At 29.7% G+C, this 14,588-nt stretch overlaps 1 protein-coding gene across 2 annotated transcripts in view; it reads left to right on the top strand.

Annotated features, from left to right (window-relative positions):
* Dpp10 (Dipeptidyl peptidase 10) overlaps positions 1–14,588 on the top strand; it is a 226,586-nt gene that overhangs the window by 824 nt on the left and 211,174 nt on the right. The gene's annotated exons all lie outside the window — the stretch shown is intronic.

Here is a 14,588-nt window from a genome sequence, read left to right as displayed (position 1 = left end):
AAATAGTTTACAAATTATTGAATATATACCTAAAATTTGAATTAAAAAATGTTATGGACAATATATAACAGTCTGTACGGTATATTTCTTCGGTTTTATAAAGATTTTTTTTATAATTCATATTCCTGGAGATACTTCAGATTTATATAAGTAAACGGTTAGTTCAGTTGAGATAGGATCTACAATATAAATAATAATTTTTTATATATCATTCTGACCTATAACAGGTCAGGTCAGTATCGATTTTAATCATTAAAACAATTAAACTTCAATTTTACACACTCAACGTAATAGCACAGCAGTACTATACTGACTCGAAGATGAACTATATGAACTATATGAACTCGCTACTAAAAGTCGATACAGGTCAACTGTATTTAACAAGGTGTTTTTACATAATTCATCTTTTCACGATTCTCGTTTTGTTGTATATTTAGTAATTTTATTAATTATAGTAATTTGACTAAATGGTTATATATATATATATATATATATATATATATATATATATATATATATATATATACAGTAATTATTTAATATGTATCTAAAAACTGAATAAAAATATTAAAATATCCTACTTTAATTTATGATGATACTCACTCGAGTTTATAGTTTCTGTTTTATAAAGAATTATTTCCTATAAATGAGATTCTTGGAGATGGTTTAGATTTATATAAAGTGACGGTTCAGTTGATATGGGATTTATTTAACGATGACAATAAGTTACTCTACATAAAGAATTTTTTTTTTCTATATCATTATGTCCTATAACAAACCCAAATAACTCTTTATTATATATACAATTATTGTCAACTATAAGGTTCAGCAGTTATTACTACTAGGTCAGTTTCAATTTCAATAATTAAAACAATTAAACTTCAATTTTAGACACTCAATATAACAGCACAGCAGTACTATACTGACTTGAAGATGAACTATATGAACAATATGACCTCGTTATCATAAATCTTACAAAGTTCTGAAAGTCGATACAGGCCAACTGTATTTAACAAGGTATTTTTACATAATTCATCTTTTCACGATCCCCATCTTCTCATATATTTAGTAATTTTATTAATTATAGTAATTTGACTAAATGGTTATATATATATATATATATATATATATATATATATATATATATATATAGTAATTATTTATTATGTACCTAAAATCTGAATAAAAATATTAAAATATACTCCTATAATTTACGGTACTCACTCGGATTTATGGTTTCTGTTTTATAAAGATTTAGTTCCTATAACTGAGATTTTTCGAGATACTGTATATTTATATAAAGTTCAGTTGAGATGGGATCTATTTAACGATGACAATAAATTACTGGATACGAAGAATTATTTTTTTCCTACATCATTCTGACCTCAAGCCGAAATAACTCCTTATAATATATACAATCATTGTCAACTACAAGGTTCAACAGTTATTACTACTAGGTTAGTTTGATTGTTAAAACAATTAAACTTTAGTCTTAGACACTCAACCTAACAGCACAACAGTACTATACTGATTCGAAGATGATCTATATGAATTTTCAACTGAATTTAGCAGGCCAACTGTATTAAACAAGGTGTTTTTACATAATTCATGTTTTCATTATTCTCATTTTATCATATATTTAGTAATTTTATTAATTATAGTAATTTGACTAAATAGATATGCTATATATATATATATATATATATATATATATATATATATATATATATATATATATATATATATATATATACATATATACATATATATATATATATATATATATATATATATATATATATATATATATATATATTATTATTATTATACGGTATTCATTCGGGTTTATCAAGTTTATAAAGACTTATTTTTTATAACTGATATTCTAGTGATGCTTTAGATTTATATAAAGTGCTGGCTCAGTTGAGATGGGATCTACTTAACGATGACGATAATTTGCTGGATATAAAAATGATTTTTTCCTATATCATTCCGACCTATAACAGGTCCAAAAAGCTCCTTATAAACTAACGGTAAAAGTGCGTTCTCATTTCGTATAAAACCCTCGTCCTATATGCAACCACTGCCAACCACTAGGTTCAACAGTTACTTCGTCGACATTTAATTTGACAGCACAGCAATACTATAATGTTTGTAATTGGATGTAATCTAGCATTTGAAAGTCAGACTAGTTTATATTTACTGTAGGTCGTATGTGGATAACGCTATATATCGATACATGGCAATTATACTTAGCAAGAAGATTTTAATATTACGCGGAATATTTAAGGTTAACGATATATATTTTTTTAGTATTTCAGAGAATTTTGACGTATAGTTCTAAGGATAAACTTCTTATTTCGTTTTTTTTTAATATTTTTGTATGGTAATCGTTGTTGATCGATCTTTTTCTTTTTCTATTTAAAATAGTTCTAGCTATTCGCCTTACCTTACAAGAAAAGCTATGCTTACTCTATATTGGACAGGGTTATTGACTCGATATGTCTAGGCATTGTTTCTTATATTTTAGTAATTTTTTCTGGTTTTAGATAGCCAGTTTTAAAATACAGTATTTGTTATATAGAAAGTATAATATAAATACCAATGCTTATGCATATTTTGACATAATTTCTATACAATTAGTGTTACAAGCAATTAGAGTACATTTTTTATTTCCTTCTATGCTATGCTTAGTTATATATAATATAAATCATATTTTTACAATATTTAGGGCTATGATCTCAACTGAATTTGGTATATATTTTTATATTTTGTTATTTTAGTTTCTATTGGATTTGTATATATCTATCTTTACCATATGGTATGGACAACATGGGTGACAAACATGTATTTATTTTTAAATTATCACGCAATGTGACTCAAGTAAGAAATTAATTTTCAATACAAATTAAAATGTATAGGACAATTAAAAAACGCCGCCTACTATGATTTAATAGTTTGTTGATTTTCAATTAGGAACGTAGATTTTTGTAAAAAATAATTTTTAGTACTCCTCATTGTTTATATATTTTATTCTGATTTATATTCTAATAATTTCAGGAATTTCAACTATTTCTTCCATATTTGGAATGTAAGTTTGAATGACTGGATAAAATATATTTTTAAAACTATTTTATGATATCCGATTTATTTAATATACATGTTCGTGCTGAATGTATTGGATTATTTATTTATTAACAGTTTACATGATTAATAATACCCAAATATTTTATTTATATATCGATTTAAAGACCCCCTTTATTATTTTAATGATATTTTATTTACTGTGATAATATTTACCTTTTAATTGTCTCGAGGTTGGTACCTGTTGAGTTAATCGCTTTTGTTCTCTCTATTTATTTTGCTTTAAAAGCATAATTAATAATTTTCTCACTTTTAATCTATTTATATATAACAATATTTGAATAGGAACACATATTTTGCTATAAATGATTTTTTAAAAATTAATTCTGTATATCATACATGTACATAACAAATATTGATAAAGTACTCTTATAGCTTAAAAACAATTTTATTATAGATTTTTACCTTACAAACAACTTTATATACTCCTTATTTTATTAAATTTTTATTGAGGAATAAACTCATATTTAGCGTTTTTACAAACTAAAAAAAGTCTTGTAGCTCGGTGGCTATAAGAGAAAAACTGAGTTTTCGAAGCCATGGGATCAGTGGGTGAAAAATATTGGGGACTGACCTACATAGCGACCTTAAAATTAAAATGAAGTGGGTTGGTCATATAGCATATTGCATGCCCATTTGATGTTAATAATGGGACGAACATATATATATATATATATATATATATATATATATATATATATATATATATATATATATATATATATATATATATATATATATATATATATATATAGAAAGGTAATATAACAAAACTGTAAAAAATATCTTAGGGTGTGTGATGATATGTAAAGTTTTTACGCTAAATATCAGTAAAAAAGTTGGTGAACTAGTTTGCTTATTATTATGAGCAAGTTAATTAACACATAACCAAACTAGGACATATAAAAAAGAACATGTATTTGAACATGTATATGTTCTTTTAGCTTTCAGTATGTAAATCCTTCATTACTCGAACTTCTTTATTTTGGACCTAGTGATTTGCCGTACTACATATGTGGTTTCTATTTGAGTTTCAAAATCATTTCGGAAATAATGTTGTCTTTACACTATATTTATTATCATGTTGCCACGAGGGACCCAATGTACCATTCGAAAATATCCATGTTTCATATAAATATACAAATTGATATAATTCTTCCTTGAATTTGTTATGTTTCTAAAAATTGTATTTTTTTAAAAGCAATGTCTGGAAGTTCCACTAAACCCTTTCATGAGTTATATTTACACCACTTAAATCCTATATTATCCAACAGTGTACGAAGGGATGTTCTAAATCCCCCAAATAACAGCATATCTTTCAAATTTTTATAGATAATTTCAAGACTAATAATTTTATCTGAAATAATTGTATTAAATTATTTTCGATTGAAAAAACTAGTTACTGTTTTTATACATTTCGTTTATTCAATATCAAGTTGATTTTGATTTGTCACCCATTTCGCATAAAGACGGTTTATTTTTGGAGAATTTAATGTTATATTGTTTTTTATTTTTTGAGATATTTTACTGACCGTGTCCGTACTAATATTCAGTGCAACTGCAACATGCTAAAAGTATTTTCAATAAAACCGCGGCGATTTGAAATTTATTAAAACAAAGCCTTAAAACGTTTATAAAGACATGTCATTATTTATATGAGATATATTTGATGAGCAATATCATTACCTTTACATATCGCTTGTTGGATTTGCAAGGGCCACGGGAATCCTCAGTCGAAGTGTACACCAATCTATGTGATCTTTTGCAGCAGATGGAGACTTTTTCAACTATCAACTTGGAGATTTGGATGTCCTGCCCCCAATGGAAGATCGTTCCTTGAGTTTTGACTGTAGTGACTTCCAGTATTCAGAATATGAGCAATTTGGTTGTGTTAATTAGTTGAAGTTGCTGTTGGTTCCTTATATCTGACAACTGTTTTTTGGCGAAGTAGTGTGTGGTATCGTCTTCACAGAGGTTGCTTAAGTTCTCCTTTGGTTTATAACTTTTCAGTAACCTTGACCTGTTTCCTAAATAAGGCTTGATTAATGCAATTAGACAGTCTAATTCATTTTGAGTATAAACCTCTCGAAAGCCTTGGTAAGTTAAAGCAAAACTGCACCGATTTTTTTTTGATCTGGCTACATTTCGGTGTATGCTCAACCTATCTAACAAAATAAATAGCTGTTACTTTGTACAATTTATTAAAACTGAGTATCATTTTCCAAACAACGAGAAATTATCTATACATCCAACCCCAATATAATCTATTCTGTTTATTTGTTTTCACCAATACTAATGCTTTACATAATTAGCTATTCTAGGTTAATTAGCAACACCAATAACTTTCATTAATCGTATATTTTTCTTCAATGTTTACTTATTTAGGTGATTCTGTTATTTTTGACGGCGAAAGTAAATAGAGGCCGGAGTATGACATTTAAAATGATTTATAACTTGCTGTAGACCTTTCGGTGTCAATCATAAAATCGATAAAATACAGAGGTCGTTCACAGTAATTAATGTAATTAATTAAATTGTTCCGTAGATGTTTCTGGTTATTTTTAATTAAAAATGTTAAAGTGGTTGGAAGGGCATTTGTATACTAATATTATATAAAGTTTAAACTCTCGGGGTATATAGATTAATTTGTTGGTCTCGTTTTCAAGGGTGTTTTCGTTTTCAAGGACATTGATATGACTATTAATATTTTATGAATAATAAAAAAAACAGTTTACACATACATAAGAATTGACGGATTTTTTTCGAGAGTTTCGGGAATCCATATGTAATACCGAGGCATAAAACATGTTGATATAATAATGACATTATTCAACCCTAGTTTTAATTACATTAGTATGACGTTATTCTAAACGTGAACTACAACAACATATTAACAACAATATTAACTATAATAGTAATTAAGTACAACTATATTAACGTATTTTTATGATTAGTTTTTAGGATTTGTTTTATTATTATTTAATTAATACATTGTTATTAGTCCTTTCCGTCTAACCTACAATTTGTCTTTATGATAACTTAAATCTAGGTCTATAACTAGGAGGACCCATCGGCCCTATCTCAGTCTTTGGTGAAATAATGTTTATATATGTCACTATTGTATTTTTTTATATATGCACCTCACTACACAACACTACACAAAATCAGATGGTTTGATTTTTTTGAGTCTGTGTCCTGTTCTGGTTGTGTCCAAAAGCTGCAATATTTCAGTATTCTCATGAGAATGGAGTCTTTCCTTATGCCTCTGTGCAATTCCTTTGATTGATTGACTCACTGTGGGTATCTAAAGGTCTCGATGTAGGTAATCAGTCATATAGTATTTGGGTGCACCCACAATACCTCTCAGGACTTTGTTCTGAAAAATTTGTATTTTGTTTATGTTAGTCTTTGCAGAACATCCCCATAATTGAACTCCGTATGTCCATATAGGTGCTTATATAATAACAATTTATTATGTACTGATAATTGTGATTTTCTTCCAATTAGCCAGTACATTTGCCTGTATTTCAATTCCAGTTCTTTTCTTTTCTTCTTTATATGTTCCTTCCAGCGAAGTTTTGCATCGAGATTCATCCTGAGATACTTAGCGTTGTTGCTTTATGGAATGATAGTATTATTTAATGTTATTGGTGCTTGTACGGTCTGTTTATAGGTGAACTGCACATGTACAGATTTGCTTTCATTAATTCTTATTTTCCAAGCTTGTGTCCAATTATTTATATTGTCATTTGCCTGTTTGTTTTGTTTTCGTGAGGCTTCTTCACTAGTGTCTCCGACAGCTATAATCGCAGTATAATCAGCAAATGTAGCCATCGTAATATTTTCCATTTGTGGTATATCACAAGTGTAGAGTAGATAAAGCATTGGTCCCATTACCCTTGTGGTACACCTGATTTAGCTTCTTTTATTGTAGAGTAAGCTTCTTCTTGTTTGACTCTAAACATTTTGGTTGTAATGTATGATTTTAATAAATTGATTAGTGTGTTGTCTTGGTAACACTTTGTGTAGTTTATGAACCAGGCCTACATGCCAAACCTTATCGAAGGCTTGTGCTATATCTAAGAATATAGTTGAGCATACTTTTTTACTTTCGTAGGCTTTTTCAATAACATCAGCTATTCTGTGGACCTGGTCAATTGTTGAATGTTTGTTAATAAACCCAAACTGGTGTGTAGGTATTAGGTTTTTTCTCTCGATGATCGGTTTTATTCTTTTCAACAGGAGTTTTTCAAAAACCTTAGATATTACTGGCAGCAGTGATATAGGTCTATAGGCTTTTATTTCGTTTGGCGACTTCCCAAGTTTTGGGATCATTATAATTTCCGCCATCTTGCAATTGTCTGGGACATGTTTTAATCTAAAGGCTGTATTGATTAAGTTGGTGTGTTTTATAATTCTCTTTCTTGGTACCTTTTGCAGTAATTCTCCGGTTATTAAATCGAAGCCTGGTGATTTCCTGGGGTTAATGTCAATTTTAATAACGTTGGTTAATTCTTTCGACGTGACTAATTCAATCATCGAATTTTCAGCTTCCATGTCTGGCAAATTATGTTCAATATTAGTTTTGTTTGGTTTGAAAGTTTTTTCTAGATATTCAGCAAATGCTTCTGACTTTTGGTGATTGTCACGTGCCCAATTCCCACATAGGTCTCTTATAGGTGTAGACATGAGCGCTTTAGATATTTTGTTGGTTTCCAGAGTGAGTAATCAGATTCTTTATTATCTGTTAAATTTCTTAAATAGTCATTTATGGTTTTGTTTTTAATTTCCAGTATTTCTTTTTTCAGTCTTTGGGTTGTATTGTTTAAACTATTTTTATTTTTAGGTGTTCTGTTTTATTGCCATTTTTTTCGTAATTTACGTTTTTCAGCTACCATTTCCTTCACTTCTTTTGGATAATTAATTACTTTAGTTGTACTTTTAATTTCTGGTATATTTGGATTAACTTTGGTTTCAACAGTATTATATCACCTATGAGGCAGTCAATCCTTTATAAGTTTTACTAGGTTTACTGTTTTTTTTTTTATGAAGATATGTAAATGATTGATGTTACTTCAGAGGTCATACAAGTAGTCCACTTGGGGAAAATGTCCATATTGATATCCATAGTAATATTAAGATAAACTGTTATCAAGTCATATATGGCGTTCATTTACTTGAAAATATTTTTAAAAATGCATGTACAACTCTCCACCATGACGATGTGTGACAATATTATCTTCATTAAAAATATTTACAGGCACATCCTCACTATTATTTAAAAAATAATTAAGTGTTTCATGCTATTTTCTATAAAAGTTTTCCATACATGTTTGTTTTTGCATGTTGTGTTTGGTTTTATAGATAATGTTATATAGTGATGCAGCAATGGAACATCTTGAATATGTAGGACAATATACCATCAGTTTTTGTTAACCGAGTTTAAAATATACTTTAATAGAAATGGAAGAGATATTTTTATTAAAAGCCTTCAAGTCCTTCTTTGTCAATATACATTTTAAGAATATAATTTAAAAAATCCCCTTTAGATTTCTTGTGTCTACCACCATCATTATAGCGATGTTAACGAAGAACGTCAAGCAAGAAAATGCAAGAGTAACAAATTTATATGTCTAGAATTAGTAATATATATTTTTGACTCCCTTTTCTCAGTTCCAGTACACAACCGATTTTAGTTCCTTCTTTGTAGAAAACTCTTTTTTGCTGTTTGGTCATTTACGCAATCAGTTTAGTTTAATAAATTAAATAGTCAGCATAAATTGTAAGCAATTAATAAAAATCACTTTAGATTTACTCTGCCTACCACCATCATCATAGGGATGCTGTAGTGACTGTTGGTGTTGCAGCAACTATTCTGGCGTTGTCTAATAGTAGTCTTCTATTTTTCATGATTATATGATTTTAATTCATCTAGTTTTTAGAAACAACAGACAACAGACATTCCAAGCCATTGTAATCCGCATATCTACCAATCTAAAGCCTACAGATGCCAAACTAATAATGTTAAAATCAAAATTTTCCATATACTGGCTAAGTGTAAATATATAGGTCTAAATTCTACCTGCGGAAGCAGGTAGAATAATCTTCGGGATAATAAGTAATAGAGTAATATCTTCGGAAGCTTTTTGAAGCCTTTTGAAGAAATATTCTTCCGACATTTGATGGGAGGCTTATTCCTCGATAGTTTTTGCTTACTAAGTCTTTTAAATATTGGGAAAATTATTGTTTTTTCCATGGTAAGGGTACTCTCTCGGATAACCAAATTTGCGCAAGCAGAACAAGAGTGGTTGAAATAATATTTACTCAGTGGTGTTGATCATTCCTGGTAACGCTTGATCGACCATATTTTAATGATTTTAGGGTTGTTTGTAACGCATTCATTGTTGGCTCTTCGTTAGGAAATTAAGTTTCTGGAATGTCAATTATTTTCGGAATTTTAAACCTTGTAGTTAGTGATGATTATAAATTTGCATAAACGTTCATCATGTACATTTTAGAAGGTTCCGCATTTTGAATGTTGTCGGTGGTAGGTTGAACTATATTTCACTATGAAGTGTCTGGATATATTTAAATATCCAGTTCCTAAAAAATTGCAGTCCATTAATTTCTATTGCAATACTTGTGCAGTTGATTTCATTTCTAACCGAAAGGCGGCCAACCATTTATTTTTATCCTTAGTTGCCTCCTTATCTACCTATCAAATATAGAACACACCGTATGAAACCAGGGGGTGTCTCTTTAACTATGAAGTTGGTTAATATACTGTGAAATTGAAGAAGAATTAATATCGGTTAAATTACCTTGAAATAATCGAATATCCTCTTGCAGCTCGTAAAGTTACAGATCATTGACGTTAAATGAACTTTTTTCCTAACTGAGAACGAATGTCTCATTTCGTCCAGCGTTCCCTCACAATAGCAGCTGGAATTAAACACGACAAAAACAAAGAATTAGAGAAAAAGTCTTTGAAAAATACGGCCCGGTCTAATCAATTAATTTAATTGCACTTTTAGCGCTTAATATACCTCTATCTGAAAACGTAAACCTGATAAAGTGCCGTTCTTTCTCTCTTGTCGGAGCACGGTTAATTCATGAACCGATGCCAATAAAAAAGGAAGGAACGACTCAGGCTCGGTTTATTGGCATACTTGTGTGATTTATTCGATTTATGTTATACCCCGTCTCTTGGAGAGGCTTTTTTTCCTTGGTAGATAGAGATGGCATTAAATATTTACGAAATAAATTATTTAACTCATAAATATTTTTCAATAGTCAATTACAATTGATTTTCAATTTTTCCTTGACCAATAATTACTGCGTTGTTCAATAAGTTCGCGGTGTAAGAAAACGATATAAAAAGATATTTTGTTCCACCATTTTTGTGGATTTCCATTTTGATATGGAAAAATAGAATAGGAATGTAGTGTAGGTTTGCAGTTTGTAATTTAGTTAACTGATTTTTGTGACTATATTGTGATTCATACAGGTGATAAATGCTATAACTTGATGAAAAACATTTTTTTCTTCGTGCATTCAATTTGCTCATGTTTGGTATTTTTCGCAAGTTTATGTATCTATTTGGTCCAAAAAAATCACAATAGTAATCCGAGATTGTTGGTTTATCAGTTTGGAGGTGATTCCGAACAGAATTTCTTTTGCATACCACCAAATTGAAGCTTTTTTCTGGGAAGAATCGAATTCACATTACTCTTTAACCTTGTTCTCTTGATTCAAAATTATTTTGCTACATCTAGAATTGTCAATATGGCGAAGTCTCATCCATACTAATAAAAAACGTTTAAATATTTGGATGGTTATTCCATTTAGTGAATCTAGTACCCATTGGGAATAGATATTACGAACAAAGTTATTGTACAGCCTAGCATATTGTAGATGTTAAAATGTTGATGATAATGTTTCTTTATATTTATTTAACTTGTCCTATCAACACTTTCTCACCTCCCTGGGGACCTTATATACTATCATTATTTCTAGCGAACCACTTTTTACTCCAGAATTAGAGAGCACCTGATCTCTCACCTATGTGTCTTAAAGAAGACTTTCATGTTGTGTTTCTTTAATACCTTGTCTATAGGGTTTAGAGAGGCCTGCTAGGAATTAGGCTCTATCTAGGTTTCTAGGTTTTTCTTTTCTGCAGTATGTGAGCATTGTATCTTTATTGCTCATTTGGTAGATTTTCTTATTTATATCCCTTAAGCTGCTCAGAATGGGTGATGATGTCCTGACGGTATGTGTATGTATATGTAGATTTTCATGTAGACTTGGTCAAAAAGAGAGGAATTTCGGAAATATCTATAGCCTCCATGGTGAGTTGAATATTGAGAATTCAGATGATGCCATGAACTGGCTGAGCTTGTCTATTCCACTATTGTGGATGACAAGTGTATCGTCGTAATATCTAAATCTGTGGGTACTGGCAAGTGACTTGGACATAGTGACTGTGATAAGAGATATAGGATATTATTAGATTTTTTTATTTCAAAAGTCTCATTGCTGAAACTGACTTTGGTGAAAAGAGAGGCAAGAGCGAACCTAACAAGAAAGTGCTCTGGATTGTTTCGTATGGTGCATATTTTCATTATAATATGAGCTATTGAGAGTTTTTAATATAATAGGGGTTGGTACTTTTAGTTCTTGTAGAGGCTAGAAAAGTTTGGAATTTTGCAAGGATGTATTATAGATAGATAGCTGAAGGCTTATGGATTTTTGAAAGGCTGTAAGGCGGCAATAATTCAATTTCAAAAAACTAATATCACAGTTTCTAGTTAGCTCGTTATACCACCCGTTGGGGATTTTTGAGGTTCTCAGGAATCTCTCTCTCTCTCTTTCTCATTTTGTAATGAATTTGAAACTGATAATTGCAATGAATGAACTAGGAAAAATTTGTAAGCCAGTAGTTCAACGTTGTTTTTTTAAATGGTGATGATGGATAATATATATGTGTAATGCCGGATAATAAAACCATAATATACTCAAATATAGATTTAATGATATTTGTTAATGACATTACTCTTTTAAGGTCAAATTATAACTTCAGCAAGTTTTGCCGCATTGCAGTCTACTGATTTAAATGTAATATCTAGCTTTATACCGCCGTTTTTGTTATTAATATAACATTTCAATTATTGGCGTTGTGCTAAAATAAAGGGGATTACGGCATTTGCAATTATTGGTTATTCTGAACAAATATTTTAACCGTACGATGTCGAGTAATACATTTTGATATCGGTTTTATACTGGTCGTTTATTTTCTCACCTCAGAATTGATGATGATGAAGGCTTGAAGAATACGGTTAGGGATGATGATAAGATGTGTTGGAAAAAACACCAAATGTGTTGAATATGAATTGAATTATTATCAATTTAATTCATTGCTCTCAAAATTGGTGAGCAAACAGTTACCAGTATTTGTCCAGTCATTAAAACATTCTCTCCAGAATATATTTGTCGCAACAGAATTTGGTATTGAAACTAAAATCACATAGTATTATTTTGTTTTAATTTGTCTTTTCTATGTACATGTAGATAGTTTAGCGTTCTAATTTATTATCCCATTTAGACAGTGTTTTAACGACTTACTTAGTGTAAGTTAATATAAGTTGTTTCTAATGTAAATGTTTACGTCATTGCGGAAGTATTTGCTCAAGAAAGAGGGTACTTATATTTTTTAAATATCTCATATATTCCTTTCCTACACTTCAAGAACTGTTATGCTCTTGATTTCGTTGTATGTCAAATTCATTGATCCGTGTTATGACATATCCTATGAAGTAATGTGTCAGTATATTAAATTCTGTTATTGAACTAAGTGGTCTTTAATAAAAAATCAACATAATGTAGGTAAACCATTTGTTTAGTATATATAATAATGAGCATTTTGCTTAAAAATAGAGTAATTTTAGGAAAAAAAAGTGATATCGATTTTTTAACTGAAATAACGGTTCTCGTGCTACATAAACACTTATTTATTATTAAAGATGGTGAATAATGACAAACGGAAACAACGTCGGATGCTTGAGGGTTCTTTAGTCTGACAATTGTTTTGATTTTAATTACTCGATCTATTCATTAAACTGTTGTCCTTATGCCAAAAGTTAATCGAGTGCTTTTAGGACGGGATTCTTTGTGTTTAGCAATGTCGGAAATCCGGTTGGGCAGTGCCCGTGCCGAATGATTAATTATAACTTCGTGTTCCGTTCGGTTTTTGAAGGATGTTGTTTACGTACAACTGACACCCAGAAGACATCTATTCCGTGAAAAATTCCTAAAATATTCCGGAATGTACGTGAAGGGGGTCGCGATACCGAGCGAAACTCGGGCGGTATGGGGGAATTCCGTTTTTGATTGATATACATATTCGGGATGTAAATTTTTTGATGTTTGATGCATATTAAGTAATATTTACGGAGCTGATATCTTTATATTTACTCAATAGTAGTTGGAAATAACCTTTTTTTTAACAAATCTGAAGATACAAATTTTAATATATGGTCGAAAAATCACTTTTGAGCTTTTTTGGTAGCTCTATTCCTACAATTTACGCGTTGATAGAATCAAAGGTCGGATAATTTTAATGAATGAACTAGGAAAAAATCGAAAATATATGTATAATTCTGGATAGTAATACCAAAATATACACAAATATATATTTAATGATATTTGTTACTGACATTTCTCTTTTAAGGTCAAATTATATTTTCAGCAAGTTTTGTCGCATTGCAGTCTACTGATATAAATATAATATATGGCTTTATACCGCCGTTTTTGTTATTAATATAACATTTCAATTATTGGCGTTATGCTAAAATAAAAGAAATTATTGCAATTGTAATTATTGGTTATTCTGAACAAATATTTTAGTCGTACGTTATCCAGTAATACTTTCTGATTAGTTTTATACTGGTCGTTTATTTTCTCACTGTGAGAATGATAAGATGTATTGAAAGAAACACCAAAATGTGTTGAATATGAATTGAATTATTATCAATTTAATTCATTGCTTTCAAAATTGGTGACCAAACAGATAGCAGCATTTTTCCAGTAATTAAAACATTTTCTCCAGAATATATTTGTCGCAACAGAGTTTTACGCACTTGGTATTAAAACTAAAATCACACAGTATTATTATATTTTTTTTTTGTTATGGTCTGAAGGGGACGGGGACAGACATCAAGTGTATATATAAAATAATAAGTTAATAAATAAATAAAATTAATAACACAAGCAGGGGGGAGGGTTAAAAGAATAAGTAGGGGTTAGCTTTATTCCACCAATTTACGCGTTGAATAGATCAATTTTTTAAAAAATTGATTCAATGATTGGCTTTTAAAATAAAGTGAGGTGCTGCCGGACCAATTGATCAGTTGTTCAGCAATGTTGAACGTTGGGCAGTGATTAATTTG

This window comes from Rhynchophorus ferrugineus, unplaced genomic scaffold, assembly GCF_030347505.1.
Source record: "Rhynchophorus ferrugineus isolate W39M unplaced genomic scaffold, kcgeb_rfMv2 rfM8, whole genome shotgun sequence".
NCBI lineage: Eukaryota > Metazoa > Arthropoda > Insecta > Coleoptera > Curculionidae > Rhynchophorus > Rhynchophorus ferrugineus.
This window is presented reverse-complemented; position numbering and strand designations above follow the sequence as displayed.